Here is a 21524-nt window from a genome sequence, read left to right on the forward strand (position 1 = left end):
GGGGGGGAAGGCTCAGACAGCACTCCACGCAGCGATATACTGACCTGTACATTTTCAGTCTTTTACTGTTCAATTTCTAACAAATGTACAGGAGTTAACAGTTGTACTGATCTCAAAATACCACATGCAGGCCTAGTGATAACCAGTTCTGTTGTCTCGGACGTTTCAGCTGATCTCTTTAAGCACACAGTGAACTCCCCAGGGCTTATCAGGCCTTGTGCTGGAACCCCCAGAGGCACCAGTCTGGTCAGACATGCAGCAGCACCACAAGAATGCATTCAAGCAGCCCTCATCACCCAATGCTCATTCCTGCCAGCACAGCCACATCTATGGTTATGCAGTGAATTTACCTTTTTTCTTTTCTTTTCTTTTTTTTTTTCTTTGCAAGGGGGAAAAATGGGGTATTTTTCCACTGAACTTGTTCCCCAGTCCAGCAAACTACCGAGCCACCTACAAAGCTGTGCTGCCACAGAGCAAAGGGTAATGTTTAAAAGCAGCTGTGATTGCCCAGGCACAACTTTAACTGGCACTGTTCCCATGGAAAATCTCTACAAAAACAAGCAAAAGATCAAATCACAAAAGGGAGGAAATTGGAAATATGTAATTAAACATTGAAAAAATCATGATCACAGTATAAGAAATGTCATACTGCTTCCACTATAGCAGCATAACTATAAAGCAGTCCTGTGCAATGAAAAGTCTGCATCCAGTCCTACAAGAACCACCTGAAACACGAGTAAGGTGTTTGGTGCTCACAATTAGAAAAGAACAGAGTCGGGGTTGAAAACTTCATTTCCATGGAGTAGATTACAGCATCAGGACTCAGTAAGACGAGGAACTACAAAAAAAGACTTTATTGAAATTAATGGTATTAATTGCTAAGCTGCATTAAAAGATCTCCTCTCAAACCAATTTGAATTGCAGTTTGATCAGATTCAGTGACCCTCTCCCATGGACCCTTACATGACAGGTGGTCTAGAGCCAGACTCCCTTCTCCTTCCACAGCAATGAAAGGAAAGCACCATGTAAATACACAGAGCCTAAGAATATAGTAACAGAAAAAGTAATAAACACAGTAGGATTCACCAAAATCGTGCTAGTCTACATTGCGTATCTGAAGATGAGATCAAATGTATCACTCATAGTCAATCAGCCGAAAACCACTGCTTCGTTCCTGCACATCCCATTAACCAGTATCTGTCAGCTGCTGCTCACAGACACAAATGGATACATTGCCAACATCTTCACCCATGTACAGACACTGGTCAGCCAAGAGATTTTGCTTAGGAGGCAAACAGAACTATTAGCTGTGAAGTAATATCATCTTTTACACACAAAGGCATTCCACATGAAAGGTAACAAAATCGGTGCGAGGACACCAGAGCTTTGCTGCAAGCTTCAGCCTCTGCCATGGAGCAACTCAGCATTTAACCATGCACGGGAGCGGATCAGCACACCAACAATCAGCACCTGCTGCAGGATTCAATCTTCTTACCACTGCTATACTGTTTTACTGTAGCCCTTTAACACCATTTAAAACACTTTTTTTTTTTTTTTCTTTCCAGAAAGGTAAGCTGGTAGTCACAAAGGAAAAAAGCACAATGCAGAAAGAAATGCAGTGTACAGAAGTCCTATCCTGGGGCTCTGACTCAGGATTCCTCTTTCAGACCTGCACTCCGATGTGTAAGGTTGGCTGGGGAGATCCAAGAGCAAAGTTTTACAAAGCGGAAGCAGAGTTCAGCCAGGAAGCTGCCAATGGCAAGTCCCAGCAGAGTCTCAAGGAATTACTTTTCTCTGTTTTTTCACTAAACAAAAGCAAACACCATTCTGAGTTAATTGTCCACAAGGACTCAGATACTTCTAGGCATACCTAAGAAGTAAAATCTAGTTTTCATCAGAATGCAGCAGTGAGCCTTTTATAAGGATTACATATTTGGATTTATGTTCTTTAATCAGCATTCACCACATTTAAAATATCCAAACCAACTGTAAATCTCAACTGCATTTAGATTCTCCTGAACTATAGGAGAAATTCTTTTTCCCCAGATATCTATAATTATTCAAAAATTAAAAACTACAGAAAATACTCTAAAAAGTCTGATTTGAGAAAGCTAAAGCAAGATCACCACAGTATTCAATAAGCACAGGAAGCAAGCAAGGAGTAGGAAAACGGAACCACCAAATAAAACAAACGACCTGCCAACCTATTCAGGAATGGTAAACAAGATTTAAAAATCAGCAGAAGTGACATAGCAGTACTTTCAGACTTGCCTGTTAAATTGCAGTACCTAAACAGAGTTGGTGTTAATTTCTCATAAAACAAAATAAACCTGAAAAATACCAAGAGGTTAACAGTGTGAAGGCAGTACAGATCAACACAGGGAAGACAAATGGCAACAGCAGCTGCAGAATTACTGTTTCAAGTTGTTGGGAGGGTGTGATGAATTCTAGAGCATGCCTTAAGCAAACGGCATCTGATATGATTGTGGTTGCCAAACCACTCTCCATCCTATTTGAAAAATTATGTCTGTCACACAAAGTCCCTGGTGACTGCAAAAAGAGAAACATAATTCCCATATTCAAGAAAGGGAGAAAGGAAGGCCCAAGGAACTACAGGCTCGGGAGTCTCACATCTATGCCTGGGAAGCTTACGGGATGGATCCTTCTTGAAGAGATCTTAAGGCATGTGAGAGATGAAGAAGCAACCCAAGACAGCCAACATGGTTTCATCAAGGGCAGATCCTGCCTGACCTGTTCAGGTGGCCTTCTATGATGGAGTGATGGCATCGGTGGACAAAGGAAGGGCAACTGATGTCATCTATCTGGACTTCTATGAGGCCTTTGACGTGGTCCCAAACCATATCCTTGTCTCTAAACTGGAAGGATATGGATTTGAATGCTGGATTATTTGGTGGATAAATAATTGCTTGGATGGTCGCAGCCAGAGGGTTGTTGTCAATGGTTCTATGTCCGAATGGAGGCCGGTCATGAGTGATGTCCCCTAGGGGTCTGTCTTCAGACCGGTGTTCTCCGACATCTTTATCAATGTCACAGATGGTGGGACTGAGTGCATCCTCAGCCAAGATTGCTGATGACGCTAAGCTGAGTGGTACAGTTGACACAATAGAAGGGAGGGATGCCATCCAGAGGGACCTGGACAGGCTTGAAAAGTGGGCACACAAGAATTTAATGAGGTTTAACAAGGCCAATTGCAAGGTGCTACACTTGGGTTGAGGCAATCCCAGATATGTTTACAGACTGGGAGAAGAACTCATTGAGCAGCACTATGGAGAAGGGCTTGGGGATCCCAATGGATGAAAAGCTGGACACGGGACAGCAGTGTGCACCTCAAAAGGCTGACAGTATCCTGGGCTGCATCAAAACAGGAGTGGCCAGCAGAGAGAGAGATTGGCCCTCTCTACTCTGTCCTTGCGAGGCCCCACCTGGCATACTGTGTCCAAGCCTGGGGCCCCCAGCACAGGAGGGATGTGGAGCAGTTGGAACAGGTCCAGAGGAGAGCCATGAAGATGATCGAAGGGCTGGAGCCCCCTCCTATGAAGATAGGTTGAGTTTGGCTTGTTTAGCTTGGAGAAGAGAAAGCTCTGGGGAAGCCTCACTGCAACCCTTCCAGTACTTGAAGAGAGCATACAAGCAGGAGGGGGACCCACTTTTTACTTTTTACAGTCTGGTAGTGATAGGACAAGGGGAAACGGCTTTAAACTGAAAGAGAGGAGATTTAGGTTATATGTAAGGAAGAAATTTTTTAGTCAGAGGATGGTGAGATGGATATTTCATCTCTGGAGGCAGTTGGATGGGGCCCTGGACAGCCTGATTTGGTCGGGGGCAGCCAGCCCATGGCACGGGGTTGGAGCTAGAGAATCTTCCCTAAACTAAGCTATTCTATGATCTCTCTTTTACTTTGGAACACATCATAAGTCCATCATATTTCAGTCTAAGACCATGGTGAAGCAGCAGCTGTAATATCTCAGCAGAGATGGCAGAGGTTTTTAATTATATCTCAAGGTAAAATAAATTAATAAACATAAAATAATATTAGTGCATAATATTTTTGAAAGTACAGAAAAGCAGAGGTAAATAATACGTTGACCATCCCACAAGAAAAATACAATAAAGACTAGGAGCGATAAGATCAAGGTACTACTACAAACAGTAACATCATCTACTTTATGAAGTTATTCAGTTCAATTATTCTCTGGACAAATCAATTGCTGGCTTCAGAAATTGTTTGAAGATATTGCACTTCAGTCTTTTGCCTAGTCTTACGACACAATAATAAAAAACTAGTGAAACAAGAAGGATAATTATCTTGCCAGTGCCTAGCAAACACTTCTCAAAGACCTAAAACCAGCTTGTGGTGGTACAGTTTAGAAAACAAGGAAGCTATCGTAGCTCTACAAATTATATCTAGATTCTTTCATTTTTTGACTCTGAAGTCTGATAGATCTAAATCGTTGTGAAGAGCCAAAAATCTTTCTTCTAGCTGGCGCATGCACTTCCTTATTGCACTACATAACAGCAAACAACATTTACTTAAAAAGATTCACTGAGGCATTTCACAAATTGCAAATCCAACTCTTCCAGTACTTTAGAGGAGTTGCAGATGTATTTCATCAGAATCCATGGCTGTTCTGATTGCCGATGCACTGGTCACAAGTGATTCACCAAGAATGTAAGATGAAATTGGATAGGACAAAACTATTACTTTAAGCTGTCCAGCCACTTATAGAAGTAAACCGACAACTTCCACTCTTGTTTGGGAAGATGACTACAATAGAGTCTAGGAATTTTAGGGTGGGAAATAGGAAATTCATTACATTACTCACAATCAAGTAAAGGAAACAGAAAGGTTATTTTACACCTTAATTGCTTTTACTACCTTCCTATTCTCTCTGTAAACTTTGACATCAGAAGCACATGATGTTTGTAACACATTGTATCTACCAGCGTGGCTGCAGAAAAGAAAGTACATTTTGAGAAACTAAATTCTGAGCATCCCAAAACAATACATACTGTGCTGTGAAATCAGCAGCAATATTCATTTAGTAAACATAAGAGAGAAATAAATCTTAGTGTATGCTTCTCTACTACATATGCAGGTAGAATTCTCTTACCTTTTGTTGGACTCTGGTTCTGATCTATAAATCCTTTCAAGTCTCCATTTGTGGAAGTCACACCAACCTGAACAAAACATTTTTCAAGTCTTAAAATATGACAGACCTTTCCACATTTTCCAGTATGCAACCAACAGTGTTATGAAAGTAATCTGTTCTGCACTGCTGAAACATCATAATCCTATGGCTTGCAGAGCCTAATGAAAGCATGATATGTGAAGCAAGGTTCCAAGACATTGACTGCGTATAAATGAAGACATTAACTAAATGTTTAAGTTCTTAACTAAGAAAACCCAAGTCCCTGTATATTTTCATACTGTACTATACAAAAAGCACATTATCACTGTCTGAGTCACTGTCCCCTCCAAGTCTTACAAGGCAGCTGTCACCAACAACACTACACAGCGCACAGGTTTGAGGAGACGTGACTATGATGTATTTTATATACATCTCCTGGTCTTTAGAGATAATTTACACAGAGTAAATTACTGGAGACACAGAGAACTTACAACCATATTCAAAACAGTGCATCTCTGATTTTGGCATATACACAAGGCACAGAAAGATGGAGTCTGTTTAGAAAAACACAAGGTCACCACTCCAAGACAAGGAGGGAAGAAACAGAAAGTCCCCAAGTCCCAGGTAGTAAGGCATGCACCCAGCAGCAGCAAGCAGTATGCAGCACTCCACAGTTTCAGAGCATTGCATCTGTAGCACCTTAGTGAACAAAGTACTTTGGTTTGCTTCCAAGATGGAAGCTGCCAAAAGTACCGAGTGACTGAACTCCTCTGGAACCGACTTAGAATCAGAGCATGATTCTTCCAGCAGGCAATTACGGAAACTACCAGAAAATCTTTTAAAAAATACTACAAAATGTGAGTGCTTCAATAAGTGACTAGGACAAAATCCAAGATAAGCAAAAACAATTATGTTATCAAGGATCAAGTATTTGCTTTATTTTACAGATGCATGTGGCAAAAATAGGACATTTGCTAGTGTCATTTGTAGAATTGTAATCATATCTAATTAGAGAACCGTTTGATTGCACACAAATCAAATGGTGGCACTGCAGCAGGGCAGGGCTGAGCAGAGATGGGTGCCGGTCTGCTGCCAGAGCCTCTGCCTGCCTGGGGACAAGCAGCAACCGGAGGCATCCGCCCTCCTGTGCCCAGGGCAGGGCTGTGGTGACTGCTCCTGCAGGAGGGGCACGGTGAGCCCTCACCCTGACAACGTGTGCACAAGGTGTTCCTGAGAGGATCTTTGAAATCGGGGCTGGAAAGTTCAGTGACTCACACAGCGCACAGCCTCAAAAGGATGTTCCAGCTGCACAGCCACCGTAAGAGCCCACACCCTCCCATCATAATACTGCCTACACACAGGGAATACGGAACTGGCTTATCCATAGGCGCCCTGCCTCTGTGAGAAGCTGTAAAACACAAATAAGAAAATTTTAAATCAGAGCTTCACTAAAGGAACAAGGCTGGATACCAAGTGTTAGATATAAGGGCACAATTTGTTCCAGAAGAAAGGGTAAGAATTAGGATTCCCAAGAACATCTTCAAATGCAGAACTGCAATTTGTTCACCACTGAACATTCAGTTTGGGATTTATGGCTGGACATACCCCATCATCTCCCAGTGTGCTTCAGTGAAGCCCTGACAGTGGAAGATCTCTGTGCTGTCAGCCCAATGACAGCTCTCCAGCAGTTGTAAAATTCCAATATTTACATTGCATTCTCTGGAACATTTAGATGATTTAATGGATATGGTACTTAAGGAAATGTTGGTCAAAACTGAAGTACCTGAGCTTTTTTTTTTTTTTTGTCCTTCTGTGATCCAAAGAATACAAAATTTCAGTCTGCACAGAAAACATGTGTCACAATGACGGTCCTACTAACACAGTTGTACGGAGCACCCAGTGAACGCGTGCACTTCTCTCCATTTAATAACCTCTAAGTTTAGAAGAGCTTGAAAACAAATCTGAATTTCATGAGAGCTTAAATGAGAAGTGACAAATCAAGAAGAGCATTTATCTCACAGAAGAATGACCGTAACTAAGCTCCTCCTCAAAAAAACCAACAAATTTGATGCAATATTGTGCTATTACTGCAGAACAAGAACTTTATAGTGTTTCATTTTCATGTTAGTCAGGTTGCAGGTCACGTTATCTGCATTTCTGTAACAGCACAGCTTTTGGCCATCTTAGTTTAACCATCAAAGTATTAGTCTTATTATCTATATCCTGGCAAATGGAAGAAACGTAACTTCTATTTCACATAAACCACTTGTAGATTTTAGCTGTAATCCAAAGTGGATTTTAAGGAAGAGGAAACAAGTATGTAGGTTACTCTGCAAGTAATGCCTCCTATGTATTTCTGTGGAAACTGCAACAGATAGAGCAGTATTTCACAGAGCAAATTCTCAGCTACAAAGTGATATTTTTCAGTGCAGTCACCATCAGCTGTTTCACGTGGATGCACTGATAGAGGCACTCCCATTTTGTGGTGTGACAGCTGTGCATGGCAGTCCAGAACACGGCTTGTCTTTCACATTGCTGACACCACTGCTAAAACACACCGCCCACCATCTCACTGCTAACACCACCGCTTGGGCTCCACAAACAGTCAGCAGGCACCAAGGAATGTCAGTGGGTGCCATTTTTCCACATGGAGGAATTCACTCCCACACCTTTGTTCCGCATGCACTTCCATGTCAGCTACCATTCTGTCAGGCTGCCATCAGTCACATAATGGCATATTGGTGGGAAGGTTCAGCCTCTGCTGTCACAGCGCCAGCATCCGCCTGACAGCCAACAAAATAAAATAGGAGGCATTACTTTTGGAGCAGGCCTTGTTGTTAGTTGTGCTACAAGTAACCCATTCTTATTGAGACCATGTTTAAAGACTTCTGGCTACAGAGGTATCACTCAGCTTACACAGGTATCATTTATTACTTTCTGTATGACTCGTGATATTTCTTTGTAACACTGTCCCAGTGTCTGGACTACAGGGCATGGCAGGGGCTGGCTTCCTGTTTCTATCTGCAACAAGATAAATCCAACCACAAAATAACACAAAGCAAGCACCTGGCAGGCCTTTGCATCCTGTTAAATACTTATAACATTTTTTTATTATTATTTCCTAGTAAGTGACTAAGAAGTTTCCAAATGGGGCTGAGAAATGTACCAAAATAAAAAATCTCAGGAGTCTCAAGGTGAGGTAAACCTTCACAAGTTGCACTTATAACTTAGCAGCCTTCTCCACTGCTGAACACACTTGCCGGTTACCAAGATCCCCCTGCAATACCTCACCTCACAAGAAACTCATTCTCCTATCAACCTGAAAAATTTGTTCTCTCTGCCCTGGAATCATTCCAGATTCTAGTACAAGGAAGTTGCTCATGGGTAGGGAATAACAAACGGGCTACTTTCATATTCCTGTAGGCTCTTATGGCCACTTAACTGACCTCATCTGTGACATGACAATCACCTTCAAAGAAGCAATGGCAAAACTCTCTGCAAGTACATTTATATAAATACAGATTAGGCAATCAAAACTAACAGTTCTTATTCAAATAACTTTCCTGAGGCATATTATTTATTTTGTCCTAAAAATAAGTTTCTTGCTGATTTTGTTTTTCCCATTTATCAATTTTTAACGCCTTCTTACCTGAAGGACAGGTGGAAATGGAGGTATAAAACAGGTGAGAAGACATGACACGAGAATAAAATAACTCATTACAAGGCAACTTAAATGACATCTGGGTATACTGTATGTTGTAAGCATGTAAATATTTAATCTCCAAGAGAATCCAAAACTTTTATTCACCATTTTGTGATGGTTTGTTAAATTAGTGGTTTGGTTGGGATTCTTTTCATAAGCAATGTTGCACAACCAGATACTAGGGAGTTTTCTGCATTTCCCTCAAGTGAGCACTGAGCCCAGCCTTGATAATTCTCCTATCGCATACTCAAAGATTTAGCAAGGAAAAACAGTAACAAGGAATGTTATTCTCAACCTCTGTATGTGTTAGGTGGACTGAAAATTTTTACTGTGTTTGAAGCACAAATTCCTTGTAGACAAAGTAGCTCAACCCTGGTGGTGCATGTGAGATCACAAAGACATTTTAGCCCACACTTGCTGTACTTTGTTGTCTCAATGCATTAGGAGCAAACATCTCTCATCTACTGTGTCCCAGATGCAGGGCAGTGATTCTGGAACACAGAGATGACAGTTTCTTGGAGTGTACTTATTTGGTGAGATATACACCCTTCACAAGTTTCTCCAAAAACGCCCAAATTCCAGTACTTTCAAGATCTCTTTCCTTGATGCTTCTACAGAACAAAGAGATGGAGATATCTCTGCAGATAAGCTCCATCCAGAAATTATGTTTCACTTCAACTTCTGCATGTCAGTAAAACATTTCAGACAGCGTAACAAATGCAGCCTTATATTCAGAACAGATTTCAAATCAAAGATGCAAGCTAAATCCCGCAGCTCTAAATTTCAGAAGTGCTCCTTGGCCTTCTAGTAGCATAACAATACTTGTGGGCTGATGCTGCTGGCCAGTGCGTGTTGTAATGAGTAACTGAGGTTAGGAAATCCTGAAAAAGTGCTAGAAATAAAGACAGAAAGCACATCGTTACTCCAGTTTTTACACTTGTTTTCTGGTTGTTGTTGTTTGGTTGGTTTAGTCTTTTTTTTTTCCCCCTCCAAATCCATTGGACAAGCATATTTAACAAATGTAAACTAGGTTAGCACAGTTTATTGTAGAAATTTTCACAGCATGCATGTCAATAAGATGCTTACTCTATGAAGAAACTACAGCCTTGAGTTAAAGTACCTAACTGCAAAAATATGGTTCTGTATCAGCAGAAGGGTATGTTGCCCAGCCTAGATGTCATCAGAGGTTTTCAAAACTGAAGCCCTGAGCAGCCCTTGAACAAGCCCCAGACAACTGCATTCTGCATGAAGGCATCGAGGGTTCCTACTGGAATAGATGGGGCTCCTGAGACTCCTCCCAGAGTATGTGACCATACTGCAGAACACTCCAGGGATTTTATTGGCGCTGCTGTTTATACTTTGACTACACTGAAGTAAAGGTCAAAACCACGTACATCAGTAGAATTATCTATTTATACTACACTTGAATATGGCCTATGAAATAAGTAATACACATTAATTTATCCTCTGAGTTGGTCAGCTTGAATCAAATAGATAAGACATCTGAAAGCTCTTCCTGGAACTACATGGCAAATAAAATTATTAATAAAATGAACAGAAAAGATCTTTCAAAGACTGGAGAATTCATTTAACCAAGCTATAGCCTCGATATCGATCAAAATATGCACAAAAGCTTCTGCCACTTCTGAACAACTGAACTGAAAGCCGTCCTAACATCCCCTGCACTTCTGTTCTGGGTACTTCCTTCTTAAGCCATGTTGGATCCTAAGCCTGTTTAAATTTAATTAAACCACAGGATGTTTTACCTAAGGCAACGAATTGCTGAGGGCTCAAAGTGATGATTGCTCACTGATCACCTTAATCAAAACTATTCTGTATACAAATTGTGTACCTCGAGAAGCACTGCAATTCAGGCCAAAAATTAAGATCAGGATGCTATCCGTTCTACAAGCTTCCTCAGAAATGGGAGCAGGGGAGTAAAAGACAGAGCTTCTGGACAACACACCACAGTCTAGCTAATGTGGCAGATGAACAGACAGGAAAGCCTTGAGTTTTCTAGAAATCATGAGTTTATATACCAATGCCTGTATGTCTGCTCTTTTTACAGTTTTGAAACTGGGACTCAGTAGGATCTTCTTCTGGTGCTTCAACAAAATGAGCGATTCTCATAAGTTTCCAGCAATGTTAGTGGAAACAACAGCAGAAAGTATTGTATATAATAATCAAGTAGCCTTGATTATTATACACAATAGCCTATTATACAATAAGTATATAATAATCAAGAAAGCCTTGATTATTAACCTGACCTATAACTGATTCAACTCTGTATCCTTAAGGAGCATCCAACTAGTTTACATGAATAAAATTCAGCAGAAGATGTTTGTAGTATGCAAAAATATTGTCCATTCAAGAAATCAAACACAAAGAGCTTCAAATTCTGAAAGTCAAAAGTGACTGGCAGCACATCAGTATAAAAAGGAATACGTTACTTACATTTTTTGCCGTCATGTCAGAAGTCTTGCTCTATATTCTGTAAAACCATAAGATATCCCTTTTCATCTTCACAGAATTTTTAAAACCAACACCTGTAAGAAAGTAAATTAAAGCATACGAGTTAACATTCTCAGTTAGCTCTCTACCCAAACCCTGCATCTCCCCAGAACAGCTAAATTTTGCACGTGTTTATTTTAATAAAGTTACTCACCACAACAGAAGATTCAGCACATACCCTAGAAATTCACAATGCTTGAAATACTCAGAGAAGTAATCTTAAATATAGAGTCCTGATACGTTACTGTGCTAGCAGAGCTTATCATACCGTTACTAAAGTCTTGTAGTTAAAGCCATGCAAACATTTACATCAAATACAGACTGACCCCAAAAACTGAAAGTGAATTAATCCTTTCATTCTGTCTTTAACTCTCAATTGAGAGTTTCTCAATTGAGAAAACTTCTAATTCTATCACAGCACACATACAAAGATCTTGAGAAGGAGCAGGAAATAATATGAAATGTACAGACACAGCAAACATTTAGCAAATTCAGGAAACATCCAAAAAAACCCAAACGCATTCCTGTTCAAACTCACTTTTTAAATATTTTCAAGCCTTTGTAATTCGAATTATATTAAAATTCCAGGGAAGAGAAACATTCTGATAAACTGAAGAATACTTAAAGTGACTTTTTTTTTTTTTTTAAATCAAATCTTCCAGAAGTCTCACAAAAAAGGAAAACAAATTACAAACGGTTGCAGTACAAACCATTTCAGAGACAGAATTAATTTGACAAAATGTTCAAGTACTTTGAAAGCACTTTGTAAGTACTACTTGTTGTTAACAAAAGGGACTAAAAAGACATCTGAATTGTGCTTAGATGCACAAGGGGGAAATGCTCACACTTTCATTAGTGGAATTGATTCACAAAAATCTTAGAAAACACCTTAGAAAACTAGTTACTGTGAGTCACAACCACTTACAGCAGAACTCACCAGCTGCAAAAGCAAGTACAATCTATGCTGCTTCCTTTGAAATTCAAACTCTGTTAGCTTTGAGTACGACCATGTCTTCTCCTCCCTTCTAAGAAAGGACCAAAAAGGACTTCAGTAGAGTATGTTGCTCATGACAGACTACTGACACTGCATTCATGATTATGGATAACGCAGATAAAGAACCAGACTGAAAGAATCAAATAACCCAAGTTGGAATGGACCCACGAGGGTCACCGAGTCCAACTCCTGACTCCCCACAGCACCATTCAAAATTGAAACCCTGTGAGCAGCCAAATGCTTAAGCCTACAGCTCCTCCAGCCCAGTGTTGTCCTCAAATTCATAATACACTTGAGTCCTGCTTCCAGACACCATCTCAACCCTTTCCTTTACAGATTTAGCACTTGATCCTGAAGAGTGAGATGTAATTTAAAAGGCTTAAAGAACATCACTGATTTTGGTAGCCTGCTTTCTAAATTTCTAAAATATCCAATAAAAGCGTAAGAACCAAAGAGGGGTTGCACATCTCCTGTTTGTGACATCATGCAAAACATACTTAGTGGTTTTTTTTCTGGTTGGACCTACACACCAGCCTCTGGGAGACTGCTGGCATGGCAGAGCATCACCCAGGTATGCAGCTACTCCCTTGCAGAAGCCGTGCATATTGAAAGCACAGAACATATGCCAGAAATGAAGACAAACTAGAAAAAATACACTGTACCTACAAAACATCTTCCTCCGTCCCTGAATTCCTGGCAGAGGAAGAAGCATTTGCTGCTTGTAGGAAGGTACGTCAGTTGCTTTACACATAAAGCAACCCTTGCAATTTTGGTGGGAGGGATGGAGGCTCCAATAAAATAAACCTTGGTAGTAGAGATGACGATGACAGTACGTGTTCTGATCTTCATTTCTTTCTCTGGCTGTTGCCAGGTATTTTAGAGGTAGCACTGCTGAGTAGTAGAAATAAGGATAAAATATATTTGGGTTGTATCCAAGTTTGAAGCCATGGAACAGAAAGATAAATAAATCAGGATATGATGAATTTATTTATTTCCATATATGTATAACATACCCTATTTTAATCTAAACTGTACGATTAACTGATTGATAGACCATGTTTGTCTTCAGCAATTAAAAGCCTTAGTTCTGGTATCTTAAAGTCCTAAATTGATAACAATCCTAAATTGATAGCAACTAACTCTTCTCCTTTGCTTTTGTTAGTTACTCTTCTACTGCCATTCATACTTAAAGAGAGATAATCCACAACTGCTTGAACATGCAAGAGAAAAGTTGCCCTGACAAAAGCCTTGGCTGCCCCTGCCCCACAGGCTGATCTAAACTAGAAACACCTGTGCAGCAGCCCAGGTGCCCAGGCCATGCAGGGAGCAGCTGCTGGGCCAGAGAGAAGCCTGATGGCAGCAGAAGAAGGCAGAGAGACAGTGGCACCCACAGGGCCTCCGCCACTCAAGCGCCTGAAGAAAGTCACCACCCTAAGCCAGAGCTGCTCCAGCCCTGCCAGGCCGCGCTGCAGCAGCAGGGAGGGAGAAGTGCCAGACTCTGCCCCCCTCCCGCTGCCACCGAGCAACCAGACTTTGGGGGTCACCTCTGCTCCTCTACCTTGCATGGCATTTGGATTTACAACTGGCCCAGCACAGCAAGCGCCTCCCCAGCTCCCACAAGCAGCAGAATCCTTGGGCCCTCCTAACCTCATCCTTTAAAAAGGCCGTTCCAGCAGCAGCCATGCTGATGCTGCCTGCTGGGCAGCCCCACTCGGTGCCTGCAGATGTAACAGGGCACATGTGGGTGGTGGGCCAGCACCACAGTGTGGGACCCACTGCTGACAGCTGGGAAAGCAGCACCTTTTATAGGTTTGAGAGGTCTTAGGGAGATAGTTCTGGAAAGACGTTCAGGTACTAAACCTGAGAATCTGGAAACACTGTCGCATCTTTTTATTTATGTATCTATTTATCTATTTCATGGTTCTGAGAATGAATAAATGTTTGAATAATGAACCTTTTCAGTTGCCATGTCCTTTTAGTCATTCATTCATTCATTTCATGCTCCTTGAACTCCATCAGGCTTTCTACAGATCTCTTAGTTTTTTCAGATATTGTATCACTTCAGCTGCTATAAGAATATATGCTACTCAATTTGGTAGTGTTGTCCCTTTCCTACTGCATGAGCTGTATCTATCTCCCTTGCTGCCCCAATCTGCTGCAGCTGTGACCAAGGAGCTATTCCAGCATCTGAATACCACACTATATGTCTACTAAAACATAATGTAGCAAAAAGAGCCTTTAGTTTTAGTTTCACAACAAAACATCTAAGAAAATAAGAAGCATTTTTATCTGGTAAGGACACAATGAGAAAAATACAGAGAGTTATCTATTCATGTTCCAAGGCAAAAGGGACTGCTAGATCTGTGTAGCCATCTTGAAGCCTAGAAAGTTGCCACAGAAAAGCCACGCAGTGACAATGGTCCACAGCAAAGAACAAATACTGACAACCTGTGCCACATTTGAAAATTAGGATTCTGTCATTCCTTTCTCTTTCTCCTCCTTCCACATGCACCTTCCAAGTACATCATCTGGAGCTCTGGCCCAAAATTCATGATGCAATTTGCCTTCCCTGTCTCACTTCAAGAGGCTTTACAAGTAATTTACTCACATAAAACATAGCTAAGAAAACATTTTCTAGTCAGTTTCACCCTGCTGACAGATATGCAAGCTAGTTTAATCTTTGACAAGTTATTTGCCATCAAGCGTAGTGATCCAGAAGGTATTGTCCATGAACTATTACAGTCACTTGCCACAGTGCTTTTCAGACAGCAGAAACAGTTGGTATTCTTCCAGCTTTATGAACACATTTTGTCAAGCTCAAGAAGCCAGACTTTGTGACCTCACCATCTGCCACGACCCCTTGTCAGGTTCAGACAAAAGAACTTACACAGATGGCCTCAGAATGGAGATTCTCTTCGTTCTGAATTGCTGTTTGACAGCTTGCACCACACAGACAGAGAAACAAAACTCTACCTTTTTGTTCCTGAGCTGGTTTCTACTGAACCAAGGACGCATAAAGCCCAAAGCACATGACGCACAGACTGCTTTACTTGAACTGAAGTTCTCCATAATCTAATCTTGGTTTATACTCCGCTCCCATGATTTTACCTTTTGGTCAAGTATTGCACAGCTCTGTGAGAAAACAACCGTAAGAACCAAGGTGTGATTTCTTCTAGAACTTACACTGCCCAACCACTTCTGCTGATGCCATTAAAAAGACACCGAAAACAGTAAATTTACAGAAATGTAGATCACCAAGCTCCAGTGTAGTTAGTTTAGTTCTCTATACATATTCTTCATCACAAGTCAAAAGATAGATCTATTCTGAAGCAAAATTCCAGTAGAGGAAACACTGCAGAATAGAAACAGTTATCTGAGAAAAATGCTACCTCTGTACTCCTCTGTACATTATTTTCTACGGTCCAAAGTCAAACTTTAAATTATTCCTATAAGATACATATGTTGGCTAAAACCTAGCAGTAGAAAAGAAAAGCCCCACACCAGAACTGTCTGTTTTCAGCCCTTGACAATAAATCTGTAGCAAACATCTTAGATTTCTTTAATTTCCTCAAATTCTGACCAGTACTTCGCATACCAAAACTTCGCAAAGACCAGCAGCACACGCAGGCCCTCCCCAGCCTCACAGGCCACCTCCCCACAACACAAAGCGTAACTTATATCAGGATGGTATCAGTATCAAACATCTACAAATTAAGGCAACTATTTGAGACTACCTAAAATGCTAAAGAAATGTCTTCATGAAACACAGAAAAAGCTGCAATGATATTTAATGCTGACGTTACGATTTTTATCATGATTGAAGAATGTTTTTTTGATTTACTCAATTGAGAGTATTGCAGAGTGGAAACGATTCCAAGTTGCTGGGTCAGCTACAAGTAATGAAAGCGTCACCAGTTCCAACACCACCAAAAACCAACCCATATCACACCTGCCTCGGCTAGAAAATAGCTCGTGTTCTTCACACCCCTCTTCGTAGCACTTACTTTGGAGCTGCAGCACTACAACACTGATCTCAGAAGACAGCAGCAACAGAAAGATTCCTCATTAATCAATACAAGCTCTGTTTTAAACCACTAATTTAGGCATCTACATGGATTAGACCACCTGTTCCACACATGTTGCCTCATTGTATCTCCATTTTCAGACCAGTACAAGTTGAAAATCACAAAGTACTTAACAGAAATCCACCTGCTCCTAGGAAGTGCGGCACCTTTCAGAAAAGCATGTCAGCATTCAACTCCTTTTTGAAGAAATTGTGGTAAAAAAGAACTAATTTTAGTTAAATATATATATATCCACATGTGCTAATCAGATGAATTTATTTGTACTACAGAGAACAAAACCCAACTCTGTTATCAAGATTCTGAAACTGAAATTCTAGATTTTGTACATCTTCAAGAAGATCCCATTGGACAACTTTCTTTCCTGACCCTCTTCAAATGACAGTCTCAGTCTTACCCTTTATGAGGAACAGACATGGCCCCAAACTGGAAAAAAAAAGTGCATCAATGTCCACACAGCACCTGGCTCATCACCTGGAGTGGGGCATGGTGCAGTTGTCACACAGTAATGTTCATTTTGGAAATAATAACAAAAAGAAGCTCTTAGGAACTCCACCAATGACATACATTACAAATAACTGACAGGAACTACAACTTGCGAACAAAGTAAAAGTTTGCCTTCAAAAAAACAGTCAAGGTGATTAAAGAGTCTGAACAAATCTAAGTGCCTTGACTGTTAAAAGGGATCAGAACTTTTAACAAAATAAAATACCTTTACAAGTGAGTTTAAAAGCATCACCTCATCTAGAGCTCTGAAGATCGATCAGGACTGAAAGTAGAACCACTTTCTGTCAGCAAACAGCACAAACTAAAGCTTTCTGTCAGTTAGGAACATGCCGTACTTTCAAAAGCATTTTTTCTTCTAGATGTTCATTTCAACAGTGTGCTGATGTTTGAAAACAAAACAAAACGGATCATGTAGTTATCTATACAAATGACCATAAAATACCTCAGTAGGACAATCTTAGTCTATTACCAATAATGCATTAGCTCCTCTTTCAGTTAAGCTCAGGTGAAGCACAGAATGCTGTGAGGAAGGGACTCACCCAGCTGCAGCCCCTGCCTTGTGCTGGCTGCCCTGTGCCCATCCATCCCAGCACAGGGAACTCCCAGGGATGAGACAAAAGAAAAAAAGAGATTTTTTTTTTCTGCTGAGGTTTCATACAAGCTTCTTACTACCTACCACCAGTTTATATGCTGTACGATACATCGGAGAATGTTCTGGATATTGTCTTGCAATGCATTTTAATTTTGACCTTCTAGAATTTTCAGAGCTATCAATACAGTGACTGATACACAGAACAGCTGAATATCCTCTTGAGATACACCTCCCTCTATACCCTGCAGCTGGAAGAATCTTAACATCCAATGAACTCAAGATGATTCTACATCTGCAGTTAATTAAAGATCACCACGTTATATAGGGATAAAGAAGTTGATGACAGGGAGAGACTTAATGACTATTTCCCACATGTTGCTGTTTGCTAAAAGTTTTGTCCTACTGTGAAGCTATTACTAAGCCTGCTCCTGCATGGACTGAAGATTATGACTGTACTCACTGAACAGGAAAAGCTAAAAAACCACCAGCCAGCCTCTGCTTTTTGGTTACAATTTGGTACAATGCCAAAACTGGGAAAAGAACATTTTTCTAGAGATGCACAAACTCTCAAATCTTGATAACAGGACACAGAATGAATTACCTTAAGGGTGGAGCACTGCCCCTGCTGCACTGATGCAAGAACCTGCCCTGCTATCATCGCTCGAAGTCATCAGAGGCCTTCCACTTTCTCTTACTTCCCACAATTTCCCACTCCATCCCTATGCTGCATGCTCTCAAGAACTGCCAAACTGACCTGACCCCTCATCCAGCTGAGCTCCTAATGGTGTCAGCATCACAAGAGTGGGGCAGAAGGGGGGAGAAGAAAGCACTGTGCCTGCTGCAGCCCCCCAGCAGGTCAGACAGTCGAGGCCCACATGCAAGACAGAGCCAAACCTCAGCTGAGTGAGCTGCTTGGTAGCCCGGCCTGCGGAACCACACCGTGACTCAGTCTCTGAAAAAAGCATTTATGACACACTGCAAATTAACTTACGGGGTGAAATGTGACAGAAGGTTGGTTATGTAGTGTTTGTATGAAGACTAATCTGAGCTTTTGGAGAGTTCACTGGAGTGTGAGCATGCTCTGACAATTTACTAGGAAGCAGTGAGAAGTTTTGTCTTCACACCTCAGCATCCCCAGTGCCCTACGCAGCAAAGTGAAGAATGAGCATTTGTTTCGAGAGACAGCAGAAGGCTGCTGTGTTATACAGAACCAACACATACTCTACAATTCTACCATTTTTTATATGAGGTTATTAAGTTTTAAAACTGTTTAAGTGTATTTACACCTGTAAGCTGGATTCTAAATAAACTGAAGTTTGCAGTAATCAGAGCATACCTTTCAGAGAACAGAAATGTATTTCTCGAGTTTCTCAAGCTCAAGTTGATAATGAAGGGAAAAGTTGCCTCTTTCCTTACAACGTACTGAGAACCCCCCCACACAAGCTTTTGGAATTCACTCAGGGACATGAGCTCACTTTAAAATGCTGTTCCTAACCTTACACATAACCGCTGGTCACGTTACTGCTCTAACTTCTAATATAGGTCAGTTAGAATTATTCTGGTAATTACAGCTACTGCTCACGTGGGAAAGGTTCTCTGCTTGGGAGGCCATTCTGGCTCACGGGTGTCCCCACAGGGACCAACCTGCCAGCAGCGGTTGGAAGGAAGAGGAAAAACCCGACTTTCTAAACAGAGGAGCATGCCCTAACTTCTGAGAGAAAAAACAGAGTCACAAATCAGAATTACCTTCACAAATGGACTTCAGTTTATGGAAGGTAACAAGAATTTCATCTTAGGGTCACAGACACTCTTCTGGGAAGGAGTCACCTATCTAGGAATATGAGAAGCCTCAACGACCACCACTTCTTCCTTATTGGAAACTATCATTCCACACAGGAAACCAAATAAAGCAGCGAAAGAGTTCCTTTACTGAAGCCAATAGTGCAAGGTAACAACTTGCAGAAGAGCTACTCCAAGGAAAATTCAAGTGGCTCTCATTCTAATAATGGATGCTACAAAAAGACACAAGGAATCAAAACACACAGCTGTAATAAAGCCAGCATTCCACTGCCGCATCTGCTCCTTTTTACATTACTTCCTAGCATACAGAAGCACATACAGAGTTTTTTCAAACCACGCAATGGACATTCATACCATTGGTTTTCATGTCATATGCACACTGGTAGTGCTGATTGCTCTCCACCAAACACCTGCAATTGTAAACCTGTCTCATTGGTTCCAGTGGCTCCTTGGTCTGCACACACACCCCCTCCACAAGAGCATTTCCTGCACCAGACCAGGCAACAGACAGCTTATTTTCCTTATTTTACAGTCCACTGTTGGTTCATTAATAGTCATGTCCTATGAATATAATTGGAAAGGTAAACAAATTCTTAATCACTACATCACAAAGTATGCAGAAAAAGCATACAAAGTAAGAAACTGCAACTTACTGAGGCATTTCTAAGAATATTTTTTAAAGTGGCACAGCAAAAGAAACTGATTTCCAAGAATGAGAAGAGCTGTAACTAAAGAGCGCATCCTGATCCTCACTAGGGTGAGGAAGCTTAAACGTCTGTATCTATCCTATCTGGTACAGGTTGCAGCTACCCTCCCATAGCCCTGTACGGCCATTTTAGAGACCAGCACCAGGCACAGTGAGATCTGCTAAATTAAAATGAACAACATCACACCTTCCTGAAGGGGATGAAAAGCTGGAACCTCAGTATCTACTTTTTGCTAAACCCACTGGAAGATGCTAAAATACAAAACCTTATCTTCACTTTGTGGTTGCTCACAGGCAGCTCCAGATGCATAGGAGGCTCCTACAATACTGTCCAACACACACAAGAACAGGAACAAGCAAGGAGTCCTCCTGCAGCAGGAACACCCCTCTTGCAAACCAGCACTATTTTGCTAGCTGTGCTGCTCAGCTTGCTCCTTTACATGGGATGGCTGTGCTCTAGCTGCTGCATTAGAGGCTGTACATCTTTGTAAAGTGAGCTAACCCATTAGAACCCTCTAAAGCAATAGCTGGCCTTCCCATCAGTGCCATATGATTTCAGTAATGCTAATGCTATCAAACTAGCACAGGTCAAACAGCTTCTTTCTGCTCTGTTAGCACAGTGATTTCTGTGCAAGAAGGAAGAGGTTACAAGAAGTCCTAACAGTAAGATGTGGTCAGTCTTCAATGCACCCATGAGGTAAACCTACTAATAATTTCCCACCTCTTCCTTACTACAGATCTAAACCATTTTCAGAGCTATTAATTTTAGCTCTTCCAGAGACACCAGGCTCACTGCACAACAACGTTCCAACAAGAATGCTTTTCTTTTATGCTTTTTCTCCTCCTCCCGACCACCTGTTTGATGTATGTTCATTTCTGTGACGTGAACTTACTCTTCCATGTTTCCTTGAAGTGTTGAAGTGCTGTATGTAACACCCTACAGGCTACTGCAAACACAAGCTCTCAAAACGCAGTACTTAGCTATGTAAAAACACACCTCCAAGCATACAGAGCATCGGCAGAACGTCCCAAGACGCAGCTCAGCATTTGTGCTACACAGCGGCCACGGGTCTGCCCCATGCACACCCATCACTTCATTTGTGGATAAGGTAAAAAATAGCTACAATCAGGAGAACCAGACTCAACGCAGGCAAAGAAAGGAAGAAGTTGTTCCTCATCTCTCTTTTAGTAGCGTTAATTTATACAGTCTATATATATATACACATATTTTTTTTTAATAAGAGATCACATCTAGTTGAGATTAGCTACAGTACCGCACAGCAGCCGCGGTTCTGACCTCATTTCTACCACCGTAATTAAGCTACATCTGCGCGGCTGGAAAAAACCCATCAACTATTAGAAACATTAACAAAGAGGCGTGAAAATTAACGGAACCGACTTCCAAAATAAAAACACTCACCACATAACCATCGCATTTTAATTTTCCGCACGCCGTGTCTGCCGCACCACACGGACGCG

The 21524-nt window shown here is 41.2% G+C and overlaps 1 long non-coding RNA gene across 2 annotated transcripts; it reads right to left on the reverse strand.

The window, feature by feature from the left end:
- Positions 1–5138: 5138 nt before the first annotated feature.
- Positions 5139–21524, reverse strand: LOC104912547. Of its 2 annotated transcripts, none has more exons than XR_794730.3 (3): positions 21466–21524; positions 11308–11399; positions 5139–5199 (listed from the first exon to the last, which is right to left on the reverse strand). It is a non-coding gene; the product is annotated as an uncharacterized LOC104912547 (long non-coding RNA). The 2 variants fall into 2 exon arrangements; XR_794731.3 differs by lacking the exon at positions 21466–21524 and adding an exon at positions 13021–14261.

The sequence above is a fragment of the Meleagris gallopavo genome, chromosome 11 (genome assembly GCF_000146605.3).
Source record: "Meleagris gallopavo isolate NT-WF06-2002-E0010 breed Aviagen turkey brand Nicholas breeding stock chromosome 11, Turkey_5.1, whole genome shotgun sequence".
NCBI classification, from domain to species: domain Eukaryota; kingdom Metazoa; phylum Chordata; class Aves; order Galliformes; family Phasianidae; genus Meleagris; species Meleagris gallopavo.